This window comes from Drosophila montana, unplaced genomic scaffold (genome assembly GCF_035044405.1).
Source record: "Drosophila montana isolate Dmon_TW-CO22-7 unplaced genomic scaffold, ASM3504440v1 contig_2106_1, whole genome shotgun sequence".
NCBI classification, from domain to species: Eukaryota; Metazoa; Arthropoda; class Insecta; order Diptera; family Drosophilidae; genus Drosophila; species Drosophila montana.
The window spans coordinates 459,922-473,736 of record NW_026997017.1 but is presented as its reverse complement, the minus strand read 5'-3'; positions in this window follow the sequence as shown (position 1 = coordinate 473,736).

Genomic DNA, 13,815 nt, shown 5'->3' with positions numbered 1-13,815 from the left:
ATATATATATGGTCGGAGCAGCCTTTTACAGGATATACAAAACCAACAACAGCAGAAGGCAATAATAAAGTGAGCCAAACAACTGCGTGAATGAGAAGAAAGCACAATAGGAAAGCCTCTGTGTGTTCCTTGCCTCTCTCTCCCTGTGTGTGTGTGTGTGTGAGTGCGTAAGTGTGTTAGTTGTAAACAAGTTGACAGAAGCCAAGGCAGTGCTTCAAGTGCCAATGGACTTGCTCTGGTTTCCCCAGCTAAATGTTGCCTGTTTACATTTGGACTTGCTGCTAGCCTCGTGGCTTGGCCTTGATTCCCTTGAATCTATTGCCACAGCCAGTCGATTATACCAAAAATATTTGTTAAGAAACTAAATAATAATTTAACTTACAACAAAATAAAAAACACATTTGTTATTGTCTTTCTGTGGTAAGACACACAGAAAGTCTACTTTAGCTTTGCCGTTTTGTCGCTTCAACTTATAATTCGCAACATGTTAAAGCTGTTTGCAAGCCAGAAGTCTGTAATGATGAAAGCGTGAGTTTCTGCTTAAAGACATTCAGCTAACCCATTCATTGTTATTAACAAATAAATAAAATAAAATAAAATGAAATACTTAATAATAAAGATGTCACTCGAATCAATTGTCTCAATTTGTCCGACAGCTGTGTCTTAGCTTTTCCATGGCTATGCATAGTTAACGACTGTTAACTTTTAACTGACTGTCAAAATGTGTAACCCAGTTTGATCGCCCTTTTTCGGCTGCGTTTTTATTATTGTTGCACACATTATTCAACCGGCCATCAGGCATCATCCATCATGCAAAAATAGCAGCTGCTATTGCTTGCAGGTCTGTTAGTTAACCCTGTGATGTGAGGCCAGGGTATGGCGGGGTCAGTGCGGTGCAGCTGAGTCGCCCATTAGAGCCCATTCAATTCACTTTCAAATGCTGCCGCCTCTGCCGCTGCCTCTGCCGCTGCCTCTGCCGCTGTTGCCGCTGCTGCTGCAGTTGCTGTCCAATGGCTTCGCACGTTTGCAGTTGCAAATTCTCGGAATCAACAACAGCCGCTACAACATGAACAACAACGACAACAACAACGACAACAACAACGACAGTCATGTCGATGGCGACGACGCTCGAAAGTAGGCTATGCAATTTTGTTGGCTGCCTGCGTGCATGTGCATGTCCATGTGTGTGTGTGTGTGTGTGTGTGTGTGTGTGTGGCAGCCCATTTGAAACTTAACAGCGCTAACAACCGGAAATCGTGCAAGTATTTAAATACAACCAAAGTGGTAAGTGCTGCGGGCATGTTCAGTGAGAGGGGGGGGGGGGGGGGGATGGGGCCAGGGGCAGCCATAACCCAAAAACTAAAATAGATGAAAATTTATTTGAATTGCAATTTGTTGTTGATACAACGTCGCTTGCTCTCTCACTCTCTCCCTCTCTTTCTCTCTCTCTCTCTCTCTCTGCTGCTGCTGCTGCAGCTGCTCTTAGTCCTTGCCCTGCTGCTGGTCTTTTTCTTTCTTCTTCTTCTTGTTGTTGTTGTTGTTGTTGCTGCTGCATTTACATGCACTTACCGTTGTCATTGAACATTTCGATTTGCTTTGGCGCCAGCCACACGCCCACAACCTTTTGGCTCGTGCCCGCATTGCCCGGCTCCATCCGCAATTTCAACAGATATTCCAAAATTTGGCGCACCGCTTCCTCGGCGTTCTCATAATATGAATTATTGATTTGATTGCTGTCTCTGTCCGTACTTTTGAGTATGCCATCATCATAGCCCTTGTCCTGCTAGCCAACCAACCCCCCCCCCCCCCTCTCGCCACAATGCCTCCCTCTCCCTTTCTCTGTCTTAATGTCTGTTGCCATTTTCACGTCCCGCCATTTCCGGTGATTATACATTTTTAATTTGATTTCTGTCGCTCCATTTTCTTACATTGCTTTTCCACACCCCCCCTCCCCACCCCCCTTCCATCTTCCTCTCTCTTGTTTTTTTTTTTTTTGGGGAGACAAGCGGATAAAACGTCGCATTTATGACAAATTAACGTTCTTAAAATGCATGCTCCGACAATTAATCATCGAGGGAGCGCACCGGATGAGCAGCGGGCGGCGCTGATTGAAAGCATCTTCCAATCTTTCACTTTGTCAAGGCCAGCGATATGGGCGTGGCAGAGGGGGCGACAGTGGCAATGGGGGGGGGGGGAGGGTGGGGCAATAGTTGGCTTTTTAGATAAATGTAGCAACTGATTGACCCTATGGCATGTCCTCTCGCCCCGTGGCCCCTTGCTGGAGCTGGTCCTGGGCCTATTTGATTTAGTTGCGTTTTCAATGATGGCCCAACGTATTGCGTAGGTCCATCGTTTGGTTTTGGGTCGTTGGCCAAACGCCGAGATTGATGGATAGACTTTTGGAGCAGCCAGGGCTCCTGCAATCATTGGAATCATTTCAAAAGGGGTGCCTTTTTGGGCAGTCCAGGCGCTTCTTTCCTTACCTTTTCCCCTTTTTTTCATTTGACCTGACCAGGCAACAAATTCGTTTATAATTCTCAACCGGTTTTAGCGCCCAAGGTCAAAGATTCCCAAAGAGCACAACAATTATTCAGATAGACATATATGCGACAATTATAGCTGAATGTCAAGTGCCAGATGTCTGCTAGTTAGTCGTTTGACAGTGACTGTGAAAGTTTATGCACCTTTGTGTAAATACTTGCAGAATCATTTCTGACAGCAACTTGTTCAACAAAATGATATTGAAACCAGCTGCGAGCGCATTGTGAACCGTCAGAAAAGAGTTTAACAACATTTTCCGAGTCGACATCTATCGAATGTCTTGTCAAATATAACATCCGAACTGTGCTGCGAAACAGGACTAACTTTAAGCACATGTTCGTTTGCATTCTAACTTGATGACAGCTGCCAGCGTGCGTTGAGATGATATAAATGTACGTTATTTAACAACAATTATAACGATAAACATCAGCACAGCATAGAGCTGCCAGAAATGCAATTTATGCGAACCCCTGTAAGATAATTCACATTCACATTCACATTCACATTCACATTTCACAATGCAAACAGCTTGTCATATTAGCTCTTCACATGGAGTTTATATTATTTATTTATTTCAATTTCTAATGGGAAACTCTTTTGATGATTGTATATTTCCAAGCTCAAATATATTTGTAATTACTAAAAACGTATTTCTCTAGAGAATCCATGCCAATATTTTCAGTACGAATACTTTTGTGTGCCAAGCTCTGAAAATATCATAAATATCCGAAGTTAGTCAAGAATGGATTTCGATAGATAGATGTGCATAAGACAGAATTAAGCGATAATATTTGTAGGGACATCAAGGACAAGGCAATCTTCCCCTCATGCACTCACGACTGGAGCCCTCTTATTTGTTTAGAGTTGAACTAATGCCAAGTATCGGTCGCTCATTTGCTGTTGTTTTGCTCTTGAACCTGACATCGAGTCGGTTTTTGGGGTCTTATCGAACTGCTGTTGCCTACTTTTGGGCTCTGCACAACAACTGTGGCCCCTTGGTAAGTATTATTTTGATCAGTCATTCAGTGTGGTGTCACTTGCAGTTGAGTTGTAAGCCTTTCTTAGCTCGCCCATAATAGGGTTGTGCAGGGTGTTGGGGCAGGCGGGGGGCAGGCGGGCGGCAGGCGGGGGGCAGCTGGCCCAAGACGATTGCTCAGTTATTAATGACAAGTCGTTTGTTGCCAACTGCCTGCTGCTCGTGCCACAGTTTGTTGTATGTTGACCCAGTTGAGTTTAATCTAACGCCTACAGAGATACACACACACACACACACACACGCGCATGCAGTCGACTTGAAAATCTGAAATGTGGTAGACGCACACAAATTGTGAGGTATGTAAAAATCGGTCGACAGCAATATTTTATAGATATACTGGTGTGTGTGCGGGTGTGTGTGTGTGTGTGTGCAGCATATATCGCAGGCAGCCATACAAACTCATAGATTTGCAAAGTGCCACAGGCGCCAGGCAGTCGTGGCAACAACAACAACAACAACAACAAGAGAAAGAGCAACGTGCGACTCCGGATGTGGATCGCTGGAGGCGGCCGGGGTGGGGGTCAGTTCGCACACCTACAGCTACACTTGGTCTAATCTGTGCGCGTGTGTGTGTGTGTGTGTGTGTGTGTCCAAATGCGTAGCAAATATCGTGTGTGTGTGTGTGTGTGTAGGTGTTTAGGTGTGTAGGTGTGCTTGTGCCTTTTAGCTGCCATTTCAATATTGATTGTACTTCAATTTCACACGAACCCAAACCGACAAGGGGCGGCGGCGGTTCTGCTGCTGCTGCTGCTGCTGCTGCTGCTGCTGGCATCAGCTTTGGCTTTGGCTTTGGCTTTGGCTTTGGCTCAGTGGCTCAGTGGTTCAGTGGCTCGCTGCTGGCCCAGTGTCAAGAACCGGTGACGGAAATCAATGTCGCACTTAAGCGGATTCGCAAAATTGGCTATATATGTCTCACCCACACATATATATATGTGTGGCACTCTGCGCTTGGCCGGGATGTGTGTGTGTGTGTGTGTTTCGCTTTATTTTTTTTATGATTTGTGCACAGCCAGGCAAAGGCCAGACGTACACGGTCCGACGCTTCCACAAGTCTGCTGACTATTAAGCCAAATAAACAAACAAACAAACAAATGCACACAAATACCAACCAACAGCTGTCAGCAGCATGTGTGTGTGTGTGTGTGTGTGTGTGTGTGTGTGTGTGTGTGTAGGTGTGTGGGTGCGGGTGTGGTCGCTTTGTCGCCTCAGTTCAAAATAAAAGTAACAAACGCCAGACGGAAATCAAGCTGAAATTTCATTGAGTACAAAGGAAATTCAAACGGAAAGCCAAATGAGCTGGCCAGGCGCACCCTTAACTAACTCCCTGAGAGAGAGAGAGAGAGAGAGAGAGAGAGAGAGAGAGAGCTCTGGTCAGCAGTGCCCGACTGTCAGATACCCTGAACCCAGCAGCGAGCTGCCATTGCAAACATTCTTCCTTCTAAACATGGCTGTGCTTCCTCTTCTCTCCTTTGCCCCACACGATCTTGAGAAATGCATCCCTGAATAGCTTCGATCTTCCGATCTTTTTTAAATATTCAGTTTTCAGGACAAGGCGCTGGCCGTGTAGAATATATACGGTGTGTCTAGCTGTTATTATTTGCGAGTTATCGATAACATTTAATATTATGAAAATGGGAGGGGACATCGATAAAAATGTATGATAAGCTCGAGCTCTTTTAGTTTCCGAGATCGACAGATGACAACAAATGGACATGGCAATATCAGCGCGTCGTCCTGATAAAGGATATATATATATATATATATCTTATGGTCGTGAAGATCCCGCTGCCTGTGGCACAGCAACAAGATGCTCCTTTTGATTATTTAAAATGTTTTCAGGGTATAAATGGTAAATAAATGGATTAGTTTCGATGGTGCACAAAAAAGCAGCTGATACCAAAACAAAAGGTGAGCGCAACAAAAAGAAACAGGTGAAAAAAAAATGCCTGTTACAAACCGTTGCCCAACTGCAAAATACCCTTTACTTTTCGATGGTCACGGCGCATACTAATTTGCATCGCATTGTGGCTGTTTGTTTACAATGGAACCGCTGATTGCCACCAAAGGGTTGCCACCCCGTTCGAATTGCAGTTGATATTGTGAACTTGGCAATTGCTGGATAAACAGCGATTGCGTCGGGTGAGGGGACAGTGGAGAGAGGAGAGGGGGGGGGCGGTGTTGATGGGGATGGGGTTACATGTGCAGCATGCAGATTGAATTATTATTTCTGTTGTAAACTTTTTAGCTTTCGGTCCGCACAGCTTTGAACTATCAATAACAATCATCGATGGGCGCAAATATTTCGTTCATATTTGCCCAAAATCCAAATATTGAATTGAGTACGTGCGGCGAGCGAAAAACAAAACGAAACGTGATTTTCAGCTGAATGAATATAACTTATTTCGTGGTAGTTGTTTATGTGTCCATTGTCCGGCTGCTCTTGGTGTGGTTGAATTGTAAAGAAATTCCATGTACTCACAATATTGTCAATTAGTTGTTTGTCGAAGCGCAAACAATGTCTATTGTTCTCTGTGGTGCTTCTGGTTATTCTTTCCTTGGAAGCGTTTTTGTATAGCGCAGCATGCACTGCAGAATTATTAAATTCGAACGAAATTGATTTGTAAATTTCAAATGAATAACAAAAAATATAAATGCTGGGTGATAGCAAACTTATCGCAGGCACGAACAGAGCTGAGTCCATCAAGATTATTCAAAAGCATTTGCGATATTCAATGCATACATTGCTTCAGTATGTGCTACAAGGTATTCACAGTCGAGTTAGTGTTAAGGTTCTTTTATACTTGACACAGGGTATCTACTTGGCTTGATAATGCCTTAGTGCTAGCTAGAGGGTATTTAGTAGTACATCAAATAGTTTCAAAGATCTGCTTTTTGTTAACACAAGGTATCTTGGCTTAACGATGCCTTATAGCTACTTACAGGGTATTTAGTAGTGTATATAATAGCATAACGGTCTTCTTTATATTGACACAGGGTATCTACTTGACTTAATACTGCCTTCGAACTAGTTACGGGGCATGTACTTGTACATATAATATCATACTGGTCTCCTTTGACTTGACACAGGGTATCTACTAGGCTTAATGATGCGTTCGAACTAGGTACAGGGTATGTGGCTGTGCATATAATAGCATAAAGGTCTCCTTATACTTGACACAGGGAGTCTACTTGGTTTAATAATGCCTTTGGACTATTTACAGGGTATGTACTAGTCAAGTTTCTGTGAACTTGTGAGAAATTACTTGAACGTACTTTTCTGCTTCGTACAGGATATTCACTGCTTTTATAAGTTACACCAAAAGTCTCCTAATACTCTCGTATCTGCTACAGGGTATCTAGAAGGAGAGCATCTTTCAATTGACATGCGATAGACCTTGGCATATGAGAAAGATACCTGCACGTATCTCAAAATCAACAAATAGATTTCCAATCTGCCTGGGTTCCATGAGCTCTTTGGCACAATCGAAGTCTCAATTCCGGGAACCGAATACCTTCAATGGCGGCAATTCAATCCAGTGGCATTTGATTGATCTACTCCCGGCTAATCCTTGTCAGCAGCAGTGTCCTAATTAGGCCACTTTCAGCGCAGGCTGTCATTCAGCCTTGCTTTCAGCCAACCCAGCTCAAAGGTGGAGCGTCGAGGTTTTGCTTTATAGGGTATGCATATATTTCAGGTGTCACAAAAAATAAATCAAAATGTCCTTGATTTTGTTGTGTGTGTGTGTGTGTGTGTGTGTGTGTGTGTGTGTGTGTGTGTGTGTGTGTGTGTTCTTGGCCTATTGAGCGGATACATCCGAGCGTTGTCCAGTGTCAATGGGTGTCTATGAGCTGTGCTCTAGTTTGGAGTGCGGCTTGGTCCTGCGGCTCCCCAGGGAGTCGAAGGGAGCTTTGCTGGCTGTATACTTTTCGGGCTGACTGTGAGTTGCTATTCAGTTGAGCTTTGCACAAACTTTTCGCTTGCGTTTGAGTTTTATGCGAGTTTTTCCCGTTTTCAGATATATATACTATAACATATATATATATATACTATATATACATATATAATATTTTTTTCTCGCCTTGCTGCAGAGTCGTCTGATCGAGGGTATTTGTGGGGTGGGGGGGATAGGGTAGGGTGGGGTGGGGTGGGCTGGTGACGGCGTGTCGCATAAATTGAAGTTAGTAACACATTTTCACACTGCCTGCCCTGCCACGCCCCCCCCCCGTTCTAGCGCCCACCAAGCAACAGCTTCAAGGACAACCGCAGAGTCACAGTTTTTTGGTTTACTTAATGCGCCGCTAAAAGTTTTCCTATTTTATTATTTCTGCCTTTTGCTACGTTTTCTTTTTTCTTAGTTTTCCATTTTTTTTTTCCTTTTTTTTTTTTCCTGCTTGTTATGCCAGCTTTGCTGCTGTATTTCCATTCCCTCGCTTTGGTTTTTCAATTTTCTCTCGTCTCCAGCCAAAAACTATTTATAAATTGTATTTGTCTTGTTTTTCCATGTGGCCGGATACTGGAATCTCGATGCGAATGCGAATGCGAGCATGTGGCTGTGGCTGTGGCTGTGGGTGCGGGTGTGAATGTGAGTGTGAATGTGAGTGTGAATTTGAGTGTTGTATTGCGGCTGAGGTGCGCAGTTCGAACCAGCAGGTGGCCGGCATTTTCATAATGAGTTAAGAAAATTCAGCGCTTGGCGCTTGGCGGTTTTTCCGAATGCCAGAGAATGTATTTATTTATGTAGCCCATTCGCGGCTCGAATGGGAGTCAACAGCTGTGCGAAAAGGCGATCGGAAATTTGATTTAATTGAACAAACTTCAAGGCGGCAACATTTCGACATCCCTCAGGCAGGTGTATGTCACGCGTGACACGACTATCGCTTAGCTTTTAGATAAGCTGAAATTCTTTCGCTTTATCTTTTCAGAATCTAAACCAGGGCTGCGAATCCGAAAGTGAAACAAATAGTCGGTGATTCAATTCGACCCGACTCACGCGTGACACGACTATCGCTTACCTTTCAGATAAGCTGAAATTCTTTCGCTTTATCTTTTCAGAATCTAAACCAGGGCTGCGAATCTGAAAGTGAAACAAATAGTCGGTGATTTATTTCGACCCGACTCACGCGTGACACGACTATCGCTTACCTTTCAGATAAGCTGAAATTCTTTCGAGTGCTTTTCGCTTCACCTTTTCAGATTTTCATCAGGGCTGCGAACTCGAAAAGGAATAAGATACAATCGGTGATTCAATTCGACCCGACTCACGCGTGACACGACTATCGCTTAGCTTTTAGATAAGCTGAAATTCTTTCGCTTTATCTTTTCAGAATCTAAACCAGGGCTGCGAATCCGAAAGTGAAACAAATAGTCGGTGATTCAATTCGACCCGACTCACGCGTGACACGACTATCGCTTAGCTTTCAGATAAGCTGAAATTCTTTCGAATGCTCTTCGCTTCACCTTTTCAGATTTTCATCAGGGCTGCGAATTCGAAAAGGAATAAGATAAAATCGGTGATTCAATTCGACCCGACTCACGCGTGACACGACTATCGCTTAGCTTTTAGATAAGCTGAAATTCTTTCGCTTTATCTTTTCAGAATCTAAACCAGGGCTGCGAATCCGAAAGTGAAACAAATAGTCGGTGATTTATTTCGACCCGACTCACGCGTGACACGACTATCGCTTACCTTTCAGATAAGCTGAAATTCTTTCGAGTGCTTTTCGATTCACCTTTTCAGATTTTCATCAGGGCTGCGAACTCGAAAAGGAATAAGATACAATCGGTGATTCAATTCGACCCGACTCACGCGTGACACGACTATCGCTTAGCTTTCAGATAAGCTGAAATTCTTTCGCTTTATCTTTTCAGAATCTAAACCAGGGCTGCGAATCCGAAAGTGAAACAAATAGTCGGTGATTTATTTCGACCCGACTCACGCGTGACACGACTATCGCTTACCTTTCAGATAAGCTGAAATTCTTTCGAGTGCTTTTCGATTCACCTTTTCAGATTTTCATCAGGGCTGCGAACTCGAAAAGGAATAAGATACAATCGGTGATTCAATTCGACCCGATTCACGCGTGACACGACTATCGCTTAGCTTTTAGATAAGCTGAAATTCTTTCGCTTTATCTTTTCAGAATCTAAACCAGGGCTGCGAACCCGAAAGTGAGACAAATAGTCGGTGATTTATTTCGACCCGACTCACGCGTGACACGACTATCGCTTACCTTTCAGATAAGCTGAAATGTTCATGAAATTCAGGTATTAATGAGGGCTCAAACTGATTTCTTAATAGTCGCTGGTTCGATTCATCCGAACTGCTTTCGTGAGCCTGGTTTCTTTCGTCCTTTATCATATTTTTGGGGCTGGGTATACCACAAAAGCAAACAATCTAAATAGAATTGTAGCCCTGATTATAATAACAAAGTTAATTTCTTGAAATATCTGTGAAATTTAATGAAATAATTTCCCATATTCTTTTCTTGCACTGAATCCCTGGCATTTTAGATTGTACATAGTTCTTAGTTTTGTTTTTTTTTTAATATTCATATATCAGTTAAATGTCATCGGCTTTGCCATGCGCAGCAGCCTCTTTTTTTTGTGTCATTTGTTACGTAATTGATTTGGCATTTTGTTGCCATTGTTTTCAGTGCCGCGTTAGCCCTAGTTGCAGCACATGCGATTGGCAATTATGCCCGTCAGTTTGGAGTGTTGCATAAAAATTAATAACCATAAATGTGCAGCGGTCACATATGTGCCCAGTTCCTATATATTTACTTTCTCCATCTCTCTCTCTCTCTCTCACTCACTCTTGCTTTCTCCCTTTATTGGTCCTAGTGCTGGGCAGCAGAAGGCTCATAGATCAGGCTGCAAGCCACTTTATCAGTTGGTCAATATAAAATATAAAGACACACATTCAAGCAAGTCACAGCGCAATATCTGTACCCTATCCTAAAAACAGAACTCTTTTTTTATAGTACGGCTATCATATGGAATAATCGAAATAGTCTTTGTCAGGAAATGACATATAAAGTCGTCTTAAAAGAACAAAGAATGGCAGCCAGTTGAAACGTTTAAGAACGTCGCACAAAGGCAATTGCCAAAGGAGAGCGAAAATACAAAAGAGACAGCCACAGCGGCGGAGTCCCTAAAGGTAGGCAGCCATTTAGTGGGGACGCAAAAAGCGATCCAGAGAGCAAAGTCTGCACTGCGAGATTAAATAACAAGGCTCCATCCAGGTTGAGGTCCCTTATAAACTAAGATTTGGATGCCTATTCGATTAATATGTCTGGCCAAATAGTTGAAAAGAGTTTTCGACGAAGAGCCATGGACGAGCTTGAAAGAGTTTTCGTGGAATTCTTGCACAGCAGAACGCGTGACAAGTTGAACGAAGCCATTGAGTTACCCTGGGACAGGGTATTACGCGAGCAGGAGCAGAGGCAAAGGCACAGAGAAATTGCCATTATTTTTATGCCCTCGTCTTTTTTTCTACATTTTTTTTCTGAAACGGCGTTTAATTATTTAAAACGTGTTTCTGACATTGTTGTTGTTATTTTGCCTGTTGTTATTGTTGCTGTTGTTGTTGTTGTTATTGTTGTTGTTGTTGTTGCAGTCGCCATTGTTGCTGCTAGATTTGCTGTAACTGTTGTCGTTGTAGTGTGTTTATTTTTTGTGCGCTCTCGAATTTCTCATGCGTTTGACGTTTCGCACTGTAATCGCAAAAAAAAAACGAAAGGAATGCAAAAGTGTATTGGTAGAGTGTGCCCGACCGGCGGATACCCTGCAATCAGCGCTGAGCTGCCGTCAACAACAATCGAACTTTGTTGACTATATAGTATATAAATATATTTATTTATTTATTCGCTCAACCTCAGATGCATGTAAAATGCATTCTTCAGTAACTTTGGCGATCCTTTCAAAATCTTCAGGGCTTAAAAATGGCATAGTGTGTAAATACCAAAGGACACGGCTGTTGTGTTAGAAATGCCAATTTGAGAAGGTGGAACTAGACTCGACAAATTTCGTATCTTTAGCGAGAGATGGATTTGTGATCGATTTTTATTAGAGATTGCCTCTGAGATCCACAAGCGGACGGACTGATGGGCATGGCGAGAGACAGAGCGCCCCCCCCCCCCCCCTTCCTCTGCCTGTTGCATAGCCTTGCACAAAAACAGTATACCCCTTATAATGCATTTTCAGTGCTTTTGCAGGGTATACAAAAAATGTCGGAAGCAAAAAACCGCAAGGGCAGAAACAGTTTCAATTTCTCGCCCTCCCCCCCCCCCACCCGGCGCCCAACTAATTGCAGCTGGCGCGTCATTATTAAATATCCTGTTGTAACACCCCAGCTAGCTCCTCCTCCTCCTCCACTCCCCCGACGACTGCAATTGCTGTCAGTGGACTAGCCTAATCTATTTGTCTTGTTTGCGTAGATCGGGAAAAACGCCAGCGACAACGCCAACGTAATTTGCTGCAATACATTTCCGGGCACCCGAAACCGTAACCGAAACCGAAATCCCGCAACGCCCCGCCCCGTCCCGTGCCGCCATAAGTCCCAGCACACGTCCCGTTGCAGTTGGCGTCTCTGAGTTTCTGTCCGAGGTCTCGAATCGCCGGAAAGGACATTTCAGAAATTCAAAGCGTTGGCTTTGATAAACGAGCTGCAGTTCGCTTCTGGCTAGCCAGGACCTCAGCTCGCTTCTCTCTGCTCATCATTCTCTCTGCTCTGCTCTATTCTCTTCTCTCCCAGCCATGGGTATAAATCGTAATGCCAGGCGAATGGCAAAAAAAAAAAAAAGAAAGAAAAACAGTCAGAAAGAGTCGAGTCAACGACGATGAGAAAACTTTTTTAGAAAGAATACCAAATCGCAAATGGCGGGCGCTCAGGAGCTGCAGGAGCTGCTAGAGAGGGGGGGGGAGGGGGGCGTGTCTCAATGTGCTGCAATTGCAATTCAAATTGCAGCCGCAAATGCAATTTCTATAGGATTTGGCCAGCAGGTTGTGGCCTTCAAGTGCAGTAGGCGACAGTAGGTGTACGGGCCAGCTGTAATGGCCAAGAGGCGAACGGGGGGGGGGGGGGGGGGGAGACGTTCGCCAGTGTCTGTCGGCCAACTTTGAAGCTCGAACCGAATGTCTATGCAACTATGCCACAAATTGCAATTTCCTTTTATCCCATCATTCGTGCGTCTTGTGTGAGTAATTCGAGAAAAATTTCACTCTTTGCTACGATTTGCCAACGTTTTGTTATGCCCCTTCAAAAGGGATTTCCCACAGGGTATACTACCACGAATTGAGATATCTATAGATCCTATAACTGGAACAGGGTATCATATTACAGACAGACAACTATATCCAGACAGAAGTTATAGTAGAGAAGTAGACGGAAGTAGAAAGTAGATGCAAGACTTTTCCTTCAACAGAATTTGCCAACAACTTGCAGACCTTCGTCATGAAAATACTTATTATGCTTAACAATCATATTGCTGATGGTAATAATAATAAGAGAACCATGGTTCAAATCCCACGCTTGTGCATAGCTGAAGTCTTGTCTTAGTCGAAGGCCAGATCTATTCAAAAAGTTCGATTGATAGATTCTGACTTTATTCTATAAATATATTAATAATAACAATAGTAGGTATTATTACAGGGTATACAGGGTATTTGTGCTGTCGATCACTGTTCGATTTGGCATTCCTTTCATGTCTTCCATTGATGCTATTTTGTTGTTTTAGCTCCGTTTGCCTTTGCCAATTGCTGCGAGCAGTTGCAATTCATCGGGTTGTTGTTTGCAATTTCTCCTCCTGTTGTTGTTGTTGTTGTTGCTGTTGGTGTTGTTCGACTGTTGGCTTGTTTGTTTGTCTGCTGAGCGCCAAAAGTAAAAGCAAAGTCGCGTCGATTCAATTCGAGTTGTGTGTAAGCAAAGTTGTGAAGCCAAGGACAATTTTCAGCTGCCACGCCCACTGAATATGAGCTAGAGCAAAGGCATAAACCGATAAGATAGGCAAAACTAGACTACAGCAAGTCATTGCCCAGGGAGTAGGCAAACGGAACTGCAACTGCAACTGCAACTGGAACGGGAACGGGAACTGGAACTGGATCTGGATCTGGATCTGGCGTGAGTGTTTGTGTGTGGCGAGGCAAAGTTCTGGTTGAGTTTCAACTTTGTCGCTTTTGTAAAAAGTGGCGCACAAGAAATTCTGTCGTATAGTTGACTCTGGGGGGATTGAGTGACAGA